The sequence below is a fragment of the Strix aluco genome, chromosome 4 (genome assembly GCF_031877795.1).
Source record: "Strix aluco isolate bStrAlu1 chromosome 4, bStrAlu1.hap1, whole genome shotgun sequence".
Taxonomy (NCBI): domain Eukaryota; kingdom Metazoa; phylum Chordata; class Aves; order Strigiformes; family Strigidae; genus Strix; species Strix aluco.
In genome coordinates, this window is record NC_133934.1 from 113,698,992 (window position 1) to 113,711,157 (window position 12,166).

The 12,166-nt window shown below is 45.9% G+C and overlaps 1 protein-coding gene across 3 annotated transcripts in view; it reads right to left on the reverse strand.

Annotated features, from left to right (window-relative positions):
• Positions 1–6,343, reverse strand: part of TC2N (tandem C2 domains, nuclear) — a 33,884-nt gene extending 27,541 nt beyond the window's left edge. For 2 of the 3 annotated variants that reach the window (XM_074824956.1, XM_074824954.1), the window contains exon 1: positions 6,224–6,343. The gene's annotated coding sequence lies outside the window, so the exon portion shown is untranslated. Of the gene's footprint in view, positions 1–5,524; positions 6,005–6,223 lie in introns of those variants that run through there. The other variant, XM_074824955.1, reaches the window with a different exon arrangement.
• Between the last annotated feature and the right edge of the window lie 5,823 nt (positions 6,344–12,166).

A 12,166-nucleotide genomic window follows, 5' to 3' on the forward strand; every position in this document is an offset into this window, starting at 1 on the left:
GAAAAATAGCTCCTCCTGTATATACGAAAAAAAGAAGAAAACCCAAACAGTTTTGCATGGAAAAATAGTTTCATTACCATTAAAACTACTTTACGGAAACCCTGTTGACCTACAAGAGTCAAGATGGACTAGTTTTTTATATATACATCTATACATGCACATACACATCTACTGCTTTGTTTTAGGTGAAGCAGGTTTTTATTAGTTATTTTACGCTAATTATTTAATAGTTATTTTACATATAATTACTCCTCTGTTTCATGATGAAAACAAAAACTCCTTTAAACTATGGAGTTTCCACAGGATGATGATTCCCTGTTCAGCAGTTCTGCTCCGCACTGTCACTCTATAACCAGTTACAGCATTGTAGTGAGAGGAAGGAAATACATAAATTGTATAAAAGGAAGGCTAAAAGACTATAGCTGAGATTAAGAAAGGAAACAGGTGACTGAAGTACAACTCATATGAAAACAGATTAAATTAATTACTCTAGAACAGGAAATGGGAACTGATCTTAATTAATTCAAATCCAAACCAGATTGGGAATATGGCTCCACTGGGCACATGCACTGAGCTCAGGAAGCTGTCTAAACACACTTTAAAATACAAGTCCAGGAGGATCTCATCTTTATAAGGTACAAGTATTTATTATTTTTTGCTTTTAACAACCCCAGCAGAGCCTCTCAGAGAGCAGTACTGGCTGGAGTAGTTGGCAGCTGCCCAGGCAGATGAGTGGTAACCAGGCACTGCATAAAAGAGGTATTTTTAAAAAAATTTGCATAGATATTGGGAGAAAACAGCAGAAATCAGAACTGTCTTAATTTTATGGGAGCATTTAACATCCCAATTATTATTGGCCAAATGCTGCTACAACTATGGGGCACAGTGGTGGGGCTCTGCTCCCTCCTGAGAAGACAGAGGTCCTGAGAGCAGAAGTTGGCAGCATGAACTTACCATTCCCTTTTTACTCTCAGGGAAGATCTGCTTAACTACAAAGTGAGCAACAGCTACACCATGAATGTATGGGTTTTTTTAATCCTGTTGAGTTTAAATCAATGCTCTTCACAAGATATTTTTGACCCATGATTTCACATGCTGGTGAAACTAGATCTGGAAGTACACATACCAGCTGAACTGAATGAAAGTCAGGATGATTCAGGGAGATGTTCTGAGTTTAATCAAGGTTTCATGGAGGAAACTTTTTAGCTACTCCAGTCACTGCTGAGCAGACAGAGAACCTGAACAGAAGACTGACAGAGAGTTCCCAACCTAGAGACCAACAATCCTATTTTGCAAAAGTAAATTGGAAAAAAAAAAACCAAACCAAAAACCCAACCCAGAAGTAAAAGGTTTTGAATGTTCCTCTACTGCGAATGAAACTGGTCTTGAGAATGTTTTGTTGTCACCTAGAAGATCAGTACTAAACAATTTATGAATCCCTCAGAAATAGGAAACACCATTTGTTTTTGTACCGGTTCACTGCTAACCACATAATCACTCATAGCTCAAGCTACTTTTAAACTTTGTTCTGACTAACCCTCCTCTCTATATGGCAGGTGCTTTCCTCGTCAGAAGAAGTACACACACAGCAGACCAGATGCCTGAATTTTCTAAAGAGAACCCCCCCTTAGCTCCCCTTATCTGCCCCCTTCAGCCCCTGGTCAAGGGTTGGGCCACCTTCCGGCCACATGAACCACCTCACACTGTTCACCCTGGCCCAGCTTCCACAAGCAGGGTGGACAGGGCCACATCCAGCCCCCTCAGCCCGCAGGCACAAGGGCTCTGTGGGAGCGAGGGGCTGCATTCCTGCAGGTGGAAGGGACCCTCCCACAGCTCTGGTGAGGAGACTGTCCCACAAAGGCCAAGCAGCCTTCTAGCTCGCCACACTTCAGACGAAGCTGAGGCACTACACGTGTGCATTAACATTTCCCCAGCATGCTCTGTCAATGGGGGCACAGGGGCTGCTGGCTCAGCACACCACCCTCTGCCTTGCCCAGTGGCCAGGAGAGCTGGGCAGGGAGCCAGGCACCCACCTGCCCATGCTAGAGCACACTGTACAAGTCCACAGCCAGGTTCCAGGATCCAAAGCATAGGTGCCAAACTAATTTAAATGCCTAACAGGTTTTGAGGCCACTGGGTCATGGTCCTTCTAGATTGCTTTTTCGGACTTCAAATCTAGTTTAATTGCCAAAGCAGCATTTCCAGAACTTGCTCTTCAGGCCAGACCCAAAGCTCATTGCAATGACCACACAACCCCCCCCAAACACCAAGAGCCTTCGTTTGGGGCCTAAATATCTGTTCTCTCCAGTTTAAGTGTGGCTATTAGATCACTGAAAAACAAAGCTTCAAAACAAAATCACCAGGATACAATTTACAGGAAAGATAAGCATCAGATTGCTGACATAATTTCTTTTTGGCACTGAATTCATGTAAACTTCAGCTGTGATGACAGGCAAACACACTAAGTTTAAGAGAAGTCTCCTCACCAATTCTGCACAGTTCAACGTATTAACATGAGTAAGAGATATGATGCAACACAGATGAGCTCAAACCAAACGCAGAATTTGAACCTCTTCCCACATGAGGCTCTTCAGTTTAGGTCTGAAGATTCATCCAGGCCACGAAATGCTATCAACATAATTTTTCTCTGCATAAGCAATCTTTCTGAGGGAGCCTGAATAGCATTATTAACCAGAATAACAACACGGCTTAACCTAAACTCAGTCTGTCCTACTTAAAGCATGCTTTGCCCTTCACTTTAGAGAGACGAGATCTTAGGTTCTCTGCTGACAGAGATTGGGTGTTGTCCTACTTAGATTAGAGAGGGAATATTTACCAGAATTAAGGTATCTTGGGAGATAGCAATTCAGAGTAAACAAAGTTGCTCTTTGATAAAATTAAACAAGAGTCTGAAGAGGGGAGCAATAGGTCAGGATACGCATCATGCAAAATTCACTAAATGAAGTAAATAGCATTTTAATCAAGCAAACAAGTTCAATAAATGTTTCCACCAAAGTCAAAGGGTACTTCTGGTATAAACCAGAGCATGTAGGATTCACAGGAAGAGAGTAGGCCTAAGCTAGCCAAAGCCTGGCTTCCTAGTGGAGGCTGCCCTTCTAAGGCTCTGCCCATCACACATGAGGGCTGCGTCCGCCTGTCCTCAACTTGCCTAAAGGGCTGGCTGCTACCGGAGGGGCAGTTTGGCTCTCCCTTGCCAACAACCATTCCTGTTAGATCTAGTAAACATGCAGCTGCACCATGAGTTGGCCCAGCTCACTGATTAGATGCAAAACTAAACCACCAAAATAAACAAACTGCACAAGGTGAGGTCAGAATGCACAGTGTTTGGGAAAGCAGGGGGCCAGAGCAGGACTGCCCTTTTCACAGCCAGCCCACAACCCTGGGGAGCACATTTTGAGTAAAGTACATCTGAAACTAAAACACCTGTGAGTACGATGAAGAGAGGCTGAGCAAAAATCAAGCCAGCTGATACAAAACACAAGTGACAGAACAAACAAGTAAAATGACTGAGCCTAATGATTAGGACAAAAGAAAAAAAAAAAGAGACCTGAGTCCGAGCTTTTTCTCCAACTCTGTAAATCAATAGCTTACACACACATGACTGACTGAACAATCCTGCCCACATTCACTCTTTCCAGAGCATAAGAAGAAAGAGGACTTGGTCACCTGGGGATCCATCACCTAAATTAAGTGCAGGGAAGGGCAGTGGAATTGATGGGACTTCTGTGGAGTCCAACATACCCTTTAGGTGCAGTGTTTTTAGTAGGTATGATTTTTATAAGTATTTGCAAGAATCAAGGGACACTTTAAAAATAAATATATTTTTCTTGAAATTCAATATTGCTTAACCACATGTATTCTGCAAATATATTTTTAATATTTAACATACAGTTGGAAAAAGGACAAGAAATCAAACTTCACTACTCCTGGGTTTATGCCCTAGCCACTGAGTTGTAGGATCACAGCTCACCTTATGAATATTTCTGTATTGAAAGGAAGGCGAAACAGTTTTGTAAGTAAGGAGTCAGAGACCACCAGCCTAGAACACACAGGTTTATGGTTCTAGTACTCTCTCGAGAAATGAAAGATGCAAATTCAGAACTTGGCTCTTCACATCTGGTTAACAGCTCCAGACAAAGCCTAGAAAGAATATTAAGGGGGGGAAAAAAAAAAAGGTATGGCAATATTCTCCCCTGCATGTTTTTTAAGTGGTCCTGATCATTTATATGTAATCTGAAGACACTTGAGCTCTCCCAAGAACAACTTGCCAAGGAAATTCTGGATCCCTGGACAACTTGGGCACGTGACTAATCAACACTGTCAAAACTAAAGCCACATAAAGCAGCAGACCTCAATACATTCAAGCGAGTATTACTGGAAAAAACCTGAGCCTGCACAGATCTGAGACCAAGGGTTAGGACTGCAAGGATCTAGCCCTGAGGAGCAGGTGCCCACAGAATCATTTAGATGCCCAAGGACTTGACAGCTGTGGCCCAGTGTATTCCCTTGAGATCCAGTTCTCTTCCTGCACAATTACAACAGCACTGACTGGAAGCGTACATTGTAGGAATGGCCATGATATCAACCTTTCCATCCTTATCTAGAAAAATGCATCACATGAGGCATTTGGCACAGTTCCACATTGAAGGAGAGTTACAAGACCAGTTTAATTTGATACTTATTTCAGACTGCTGCTTAATAACCAGAGTGATCTAAACCATCCAGGAATCCAGCAGTATGGTATGCATTAAAGAAGTACATTGTGGCTTTTGAACAGGACAGTTTGAAACTGCTTACTATCATGACTGCTGCTTTAACAGTGCTCTTTGATACAGCAGGTTGTAAATTCAGTAAATATAATGTATTTTCTGATGCTAATTTCATCTAGTACAGAAAGGAAACTGTCCAGCTGTATTCACAACTTCCTTCTGAATTTTGGCTAAACCAGATCTCTAATTACCTAAAGTGTTCCTAGACAACATGATCTAATTAGTTCTTTCTTGATGATGGTAATGCTTAGATAAATCTACACAGAATATTTGGATTTTACAATTTTCTTACAGCAATATCAGTTTGAGACGGTTTTAAGTACAATTTAATCTCGGACCTAATTTTTACGAAGATTTACTTCTATAGTAATTCCATATAGTTACTGTTTTTCTACCTGCCTCCATTTCTCAAGGTCTGTCACTTGATAGAAAATATAGTCAAGCCAAATCTTGGAAGCATACTGTCAAATTAACACTCATACAGCCATAAAAAACCAAACCCCAGGCACTGAAAGGTCTTCACTCCCAAACCCCCACTGACACTGTAGCATGGTGGCAAGGGCACTACAGATGTGCAGCATCTCCTCTAATACAAACTGCCCAGTAACACTGCCTTCTGCAATTCATGTTCTGCAAGTTGAATTAGTCAAGTTTTAGCCTACTTTGAAAACCTGAGATCAACATGCTAAAGAATTCTGACTTTAAAAACGTGCTGTCCCATTCAATATACCTACCAGTATGCACCAGGTGAAATACATCAGGGTTTGTAAAGAAGATCATTAGGTTTTGCTTCTCAGGAGCCTTGTATGCACAGTGAGAAAACAGTAATTTACAAATTGCAAATTACCGCTGTCTATTCACGCTTCAATACTCCAGGTATCAATACACAAGGCAGTTACGTTATATTCAGCCACATCAGTGATATATATGGAGAGTCACTTCAGCAGGACAGCCCAACAAAAGCCATCCTTCCCGGCTGGTTCCGTCCCACTGCTCTCACGCACGGCCATGTGGCTGCGGTGTGCTACCATCACCGAGGCTGCCGGAGATGGGCAACCGAGTGGTTCTGCTGGAATCAGAACGCCCAGCGGCACGTTTCCGATGGGCGACTAGGCAAGCGAACCACCACCCGCGGCGGTGGCCAGGAGGGCCGCCCGCAGGGGACACCCGCGCCGCCTCGCCGCGGTACGCCCGGCTCCGTGCTCCGCCGGCGGCCGCCACGGCGGGGCCGCGGGCTGTGCACGGCCACCGGGGCAGGTCCCCCGGCCCGGCCCGGCGCTCGGCCTCCCCGGCGGGCCCTGGCCGCACCTGCCGCCCGTCCGCTGCCCGCGCCGCGCCCCGCCGCCCCCCTCTCCTCAGCGAGCCGGCGCCGCGGTGCCCCGGGCGGGGGCTGCGGCCCTCGCTCCCCGCTCCCGCCCGCCCCGGGCCGGTACCTGCCGGGAGGGCGCCCCGCCGCCCGCTCGCGGCTGCCGCCGGCCGTCTGCTGCCCACAGCTCCAGCGGGCGCGCCCTGCCCCGGGGCCGCGCCCTGCCCCGCGGCTCCTGCCCGGCCGCCCGCTGCCTCTCCCGCCCAGGCCTCTCCTCCCGCCCGGCAGCTGCCGGCCCCCGCCTGCTCGGCCCAGCCAGGCGCTGCCGGGCTCGCCGCCCGCACGGCCCTTCAGGTGAGCTCCCACAGCGCTTAGTCACCGATCCCTATCGCGGAGGGGGAGTTTCCCCGCTGAGTTGGGACTCACCCACCTCACCAAAGCTACTCACAGCGGCAGATTTATCTCCAAATAGCTGCCAGTAACTTTTCCTCGTCTCTCGCTGGACCATGACACCGGCAAAGTCGGTGCCAAAGCAGCCCCTCGCTTTGCTGGGAGCAAAACCAGGCCTATACTTTAGAGAGGAAAAGTGAATTTTTAATTTTTTATAATGTTCTTCATATATGGCATGTCCAGCTGGAGTACGGATCCCTGTCAAGTCAGGCTTTATGTAGACATGTGAGAGAAAGCCCCTGCCACAGAGTGCATAGTTGTAGGATAATTTATGGATCACACACAGTGGATTGATTCAGAAATTTCACCAGGAAATCCTGGTTCAGAAATTTCCTTGCAGGAAGCAAAAGTTTTGTGAGACTCAGGGTGGTCTCGCCCCCTCTTCAGTTCTGGTTTCTGATAAAGAACTAGAAGTGCTAAAATACCCTGGGAGGCAAATATGAGCAAGAAGTTGGGCTGCATTAGTAGGAAAAAGGGAGTATTTCCTCAAGGAAATGCTGTTTACACTCTAAGAGTATTAAAATTTCCAGTCAGTGAAGTTTTATAGTCACCCCAATACTCTTGAATTGCAGCCTTGGTGGATTCCCCATCCACCAGGACTGCAGTTTTTCTATGATGATTTTTTATTTTAATAGCACCACGGTCCTGCTGCTAACTCACCATTTCGTGCTTGTTGTCATGCAGTGTAACACAGCTACTTCGAGCTCCAGAGCCCCTGTAAGGAGAGATCCTTTTCCAAAAGCACAGACTGATAATATTTGAGCTAACAAAGCATCTCTGTTCATCTCTGCACAGAGCCAGTCACACAGTACTGAGGTATCACACAGCGGAGTGGCTCTGATTCCCGTTAATGGAGCTCGTGCAATTATGTGTGGTCACTATTTTAAAGAAATACCAGTAACCTGGTATACTTCCAAAATTATCTGAGTCCTCCTGAGGTGCTCATTAAGCACACATTTCAAGGCGTCTCACTGAATTAATTTACATGATCCAACAGCTTTATTTTCACTGTTCATAGAAGTACATTGTTTAACTACTGATAACATTCCTGTATGCAGCTTGCTGCTATCAGGTTACATCAGCATTTTCACGTTCAAGGGTTTTTCAGGCTCTTCAGCAACTTCCAGTCCTGCCTGAGTGGCTCTCCAGCGGCTGGAGTTGGCACTGCAGTAGCAGGCAGCCTTTGGGACAGCATGCTGCCTCTCTGATGAAGGAAAGGACATTAAAAACGTATTTTTGACAAGGCAGTTAAAGGACAAAACCAGTTTGCAAGACTACCTTCCTTCTTTCTCAAGGCAAGGCTGTCCTCTGTAATTTGACGGGGCCTCTTCTCACATCCTCAGTGCTCATTTGATGGTTTGGAACACACGTTCCACTCTGCTTTCAGTTGCTTGAAAATTGGGAAGTTTATTTCAATAAGCACAAAATTCAGCTGTGCATGGTAAGGAATATGGCCGACCTGATTTTGTATGGAGGGGGAGAACATTACTGTGCTGTGATTTTTTTTAGCTGGAATGGGAAACAAACCTCCCCCCTCCCTTAGAAGATTTCTGTCCCAAACAAATCTAGACTGAAGATCAGCAGTGATACCAATTTACTTCTGTTCTTTGCTCCCTAGACCTCTCTGTCAGCTGAAAATACGATTTTTCTTCCCTGCCAGCCTCCTGGCAGCTTAGTGCCCCATGCTCTGCTCTATCACTTGCTAATCTTTCTGTAACTAAACCTTGCTTGAGAAAACTGGTGATGTTCCCATGCCTCACTGATGCCTGCTCTCAGCCTCTCTCTCCTCCGTGTCCATCTCAGACTGTCATTGCAACCACTCATTCTCACTAGTTCCTAGTGTTCTGCAGCTGTTCTTGCCTTCCCCATGCTGCCTCCACCCAGGGTAGCTCCAGTACTAAGACCAAGCTAATAAACTGGGCTGGTTTTGTCTGGCTGTGCCAAACCACGGCGCTTTCAGCTCCAGAAATGCAGGGCTGAGACACTTGAGCAGACCCGTGCAGAGCCAACAGAGGAGAATTTATTAGTCTGGGCTATGCTTCACCTCTCATATCCCCCAGTGAGGCCTGTCTCATCTGTTTTGAACCTCTGCACAGCACACTCTTTCACTTGTTGCTGAGGCTGTTTATGCTATTGGATTACAACTTCCTAGTGTTTTTCTTGGTGAAAAGAGGAGAAGCCAGAAGAGAAGACTGTAGAAAGTAGCTACAAGCAGGAGTGCATATTATCGTCTTTGGGCCTCAAACCTTTAGGAAGTAGACCTGAAACAATAAAAACCCCATGTATAAATACTGACACAAATGTTCTTGAGTAATTCTTTATATCTGCAAAAGCTTTCAAACAGACTAAGACCCTTTTTCTTTACTTTGTGCAAATACTCCAGTGAACAAGATATTAAGCAGGAATGCTGATGGAGGCTGTAGCTTTGTATAAATCAAGCCTGAATTCTCCCTCGTGATCCTTTGCATCAGAAACCTGATCCCACCACTTGTGCATGCTTACTGAATCATGCCAAATTCCATGTTAAAAATCAAGCAGTTCAGAGTTCGAATCATGTTTGCACAGAGCAAGCTGAAATCTTTCAAGCAAAAAAGTGGAAAACATCATTGCTTAGGAGTTCTTGACTCGTTTGCAAAAGATTAAAATGCAATTAAGCAGTTGATGATTGATAATAGCTTCCCCAGCTCTGCTGAGAATCCTTCAGAGCAAGCAAGCATCTAACACTACTGCTTGTGAAATACTTTAGTTTCAGAAATTAACATTAAGTGATGTACTTATGACCAGAGTTAAAATCTAGTGTATACTGCAACAGCCAAGTGATGAGCTCAGCTGTCAGGACCTAAAAGCAGGGTGTTATCAGGACAAGTCCGGCACACAGAATACAATGTCTCACAGACAAACTCTTACGTGTAGCACTAAATTAAGTTTTCTGACACAGATGCTTTTTGAGAGAGAAGAAAGGATTTTGCAACTTAGATGTCAGTGAAATAGCGGAGTCCTTTTCAGCTGAAGTCTCTAAGTGGTTAATACACTTTCGTTACAAACAACTTCTGCAGCCAGAGACTTTTACTACCATTAAAGTTTTTGCAGCAGTAATCTTTATCCCCTGAGGTTTTGCTGGGAGAAACATGAAACTGTTTCCTCATCCTCCCTGTCCTACTCTCAGCTGGAGCCTGGCTTTTTCCATTCCCATCATAACCTTTGGGTTTAGCAGACACCTTCTCTCCTCTGCCACAGATGCTGGGTGGGGTCCACACACTTCATTACAGAAAGCTGCTATAATTCAGTCTGTGACTATGATTTTTTGTTTTCTCCTTTTTTCAAATGCACATTTAACGTCATGCTTTCCTGACATAACCCATTGTAATTCTGTCCACTATCTGAGACTGCAGCCAGTTGCCTCCTCCCACGGTACTGCAGAAGAACAGCTTTGTTGCACAATGTCCAGCATCTTTTGAAAATGTCGCAAGGCAGGGTGAGGTTCCTGGGTGGATAACCGCCGAGGCACAGCGGTGCTGCGCTGGGCCTGGAGTTTTCAGGCCATCAGCTTCAGCCTGGAGTGACAAACAGGAGTGACTGTGGGTGCATATTTATGCTGGAGCAAACGGTTCAGATTCCTTCTCAGGAGGCATTTCTTGCCGCTGCTACTGTCTAGGAGTCCCAGATGATGAATCCAGTAAGCTCAGGAGGCATTATAAACCTTCCTGTACAGTTGACAAAGGGATGAAACCGAGCCAAGGCATGCTTCTCCAGTGTTTTCCAATTGCATCCTTTTCTTGCTGGGCTTCATTAAGAGCCAGCTGCTCTTAGTCCCAGCACAGGTTTGGGAGGACATTATCACACCTGCTGAAAAAAGATAATAAGATTAAACGTTATCAACATATTGGCACTTTCAGATATTTTCTAGAGCTTTTATACCTGCAAGATTGTGGGTAGATGGTGCTACCCCAGCTCTAAAATGAGCATGCTACGTGCAAAAATCACATGGCATATCAAATCTGTCATTTGGATCCAAACAATTCCAGTAGTTTCCTGTTTGATTCAGTGCTTTAAGCCAATATATTTAGTGTTTGTCTGGATCCATACAGTCTGCTGTTTGAAAACTGCATTTTCAGGGTAAAGGATAAAAGAGAAAGGAAGAACCTTATCTGTTGCTGATTCCAGGAAAGATTTGAAATCTGAGATATCTTTGAGTTCCTGTCTACCTTTCAGTCTGGTAGTTGGACTCAGTTCAATAGCACAGTTTCAGATTGTTCCCTAGCCTTCATTGTTAGGTGAGAAAAAAACAAAACAGGAAAGACCGGTTTCAGGAGAGGCTGTTGTATCACTGAAAAAGGCCCCATGGAGCACCTGACTCTGAAATACTCTTATTTATTATAAATAATTTCCATGGCGTCACGTTAACAAACATAAAAGGTCACGAACTCCTGTATTTGAAGCAAATGTGTTTGACATCTGGGATCTGGCAGAAGTTCCTCCTGTGGGATAGATTGTTTGCGCAGAGCTTTATTGAAGAATAATATTAAGAATGAATTACGAAATATTAGTGTAACCTAGTAAAAAATCATTGTATTTTACAAGCCAGAGACATAATAGATCTCACAGAACTATTTTAGTTCATCTGATTCAAGAGCACATCAAGGAATGATAGCTTTGACCAGCTAGCAGTGAAAATCTGTGGGGTTTAACCACTGCAGTTAGAAATGGGCCAGAAAGAGAGGTTCAAATGCAGGCAATCGCTTAAATGCATGTCTCTATTTTTGCTACACCCCTGCTCTATGAAGGGAGTGAGGAGGGAATCGGCAGGGAGCCTTGGTAGCTGGGGAAGCTGAGGGCTGAGGGGGAAGCCAGGCCACCCCTACGCACCCCCAGCCAAGGAGCAGGGCAGCTGGGCAGCCCACGCCCTGGACATCAGGCACCTCCGTGGGGCTGGGGACGGGCCGGGGATGGGTGGGACGCCAGGGCTGTGGGGAGCTGGAGGCTATCACTCCTACAGTTTATCCCTCTCTCCCTTCTCTTACCCAGGTCAGTGAAAACCTCACAAGAGCAGCCCTTTCCCAGTATCCGGGGGTTGCTCCCCAAGCTATTTGTGAAGCCCTGTCTCCCCAGGAGGTGCTCTCCTACCGGGCTGGGATGGTGCTACCTCCTGGAGTGCCTCTCCCCAAACACCGTTCCTGTCCCACTTGCCCGTGACATTGCCCAGAAATGCTTTTTCCAACGTGGAAGAGGTGATGAGAAGCAGGTCTCCAGGTCCTCCCAGTCTCCCCCGGGGCCTGGGTACCTGCCTGCCCAACAAAGGGCAGAACAGGCAGCCGACCCAGGGATAGATGTCCAAATGCCTGTCCAGCCCCTTTCCTCCCTCCTCTTTTTTGGGACCTCAGGGCCAGGTGCTGCTGCCCTGCCCTGTGTTTTCACACCATCGTCTCTCTGGGGTCTGCTCAGGGCCTCAGAGCTGGCCGCTCTCCTGAAAAAAGGCACAGGCCTGCACAAAGACTCACAGATGTTCCTCTCCCCGGGACGCAGGGGCCAGCCAGGTGTCACCCACGCACAGAGCAAGGGCAACACAAAATAGGGCCTTCCTGAAAGGGACTGAGTCAAGAAACAGGCCCAACTTGTGAAG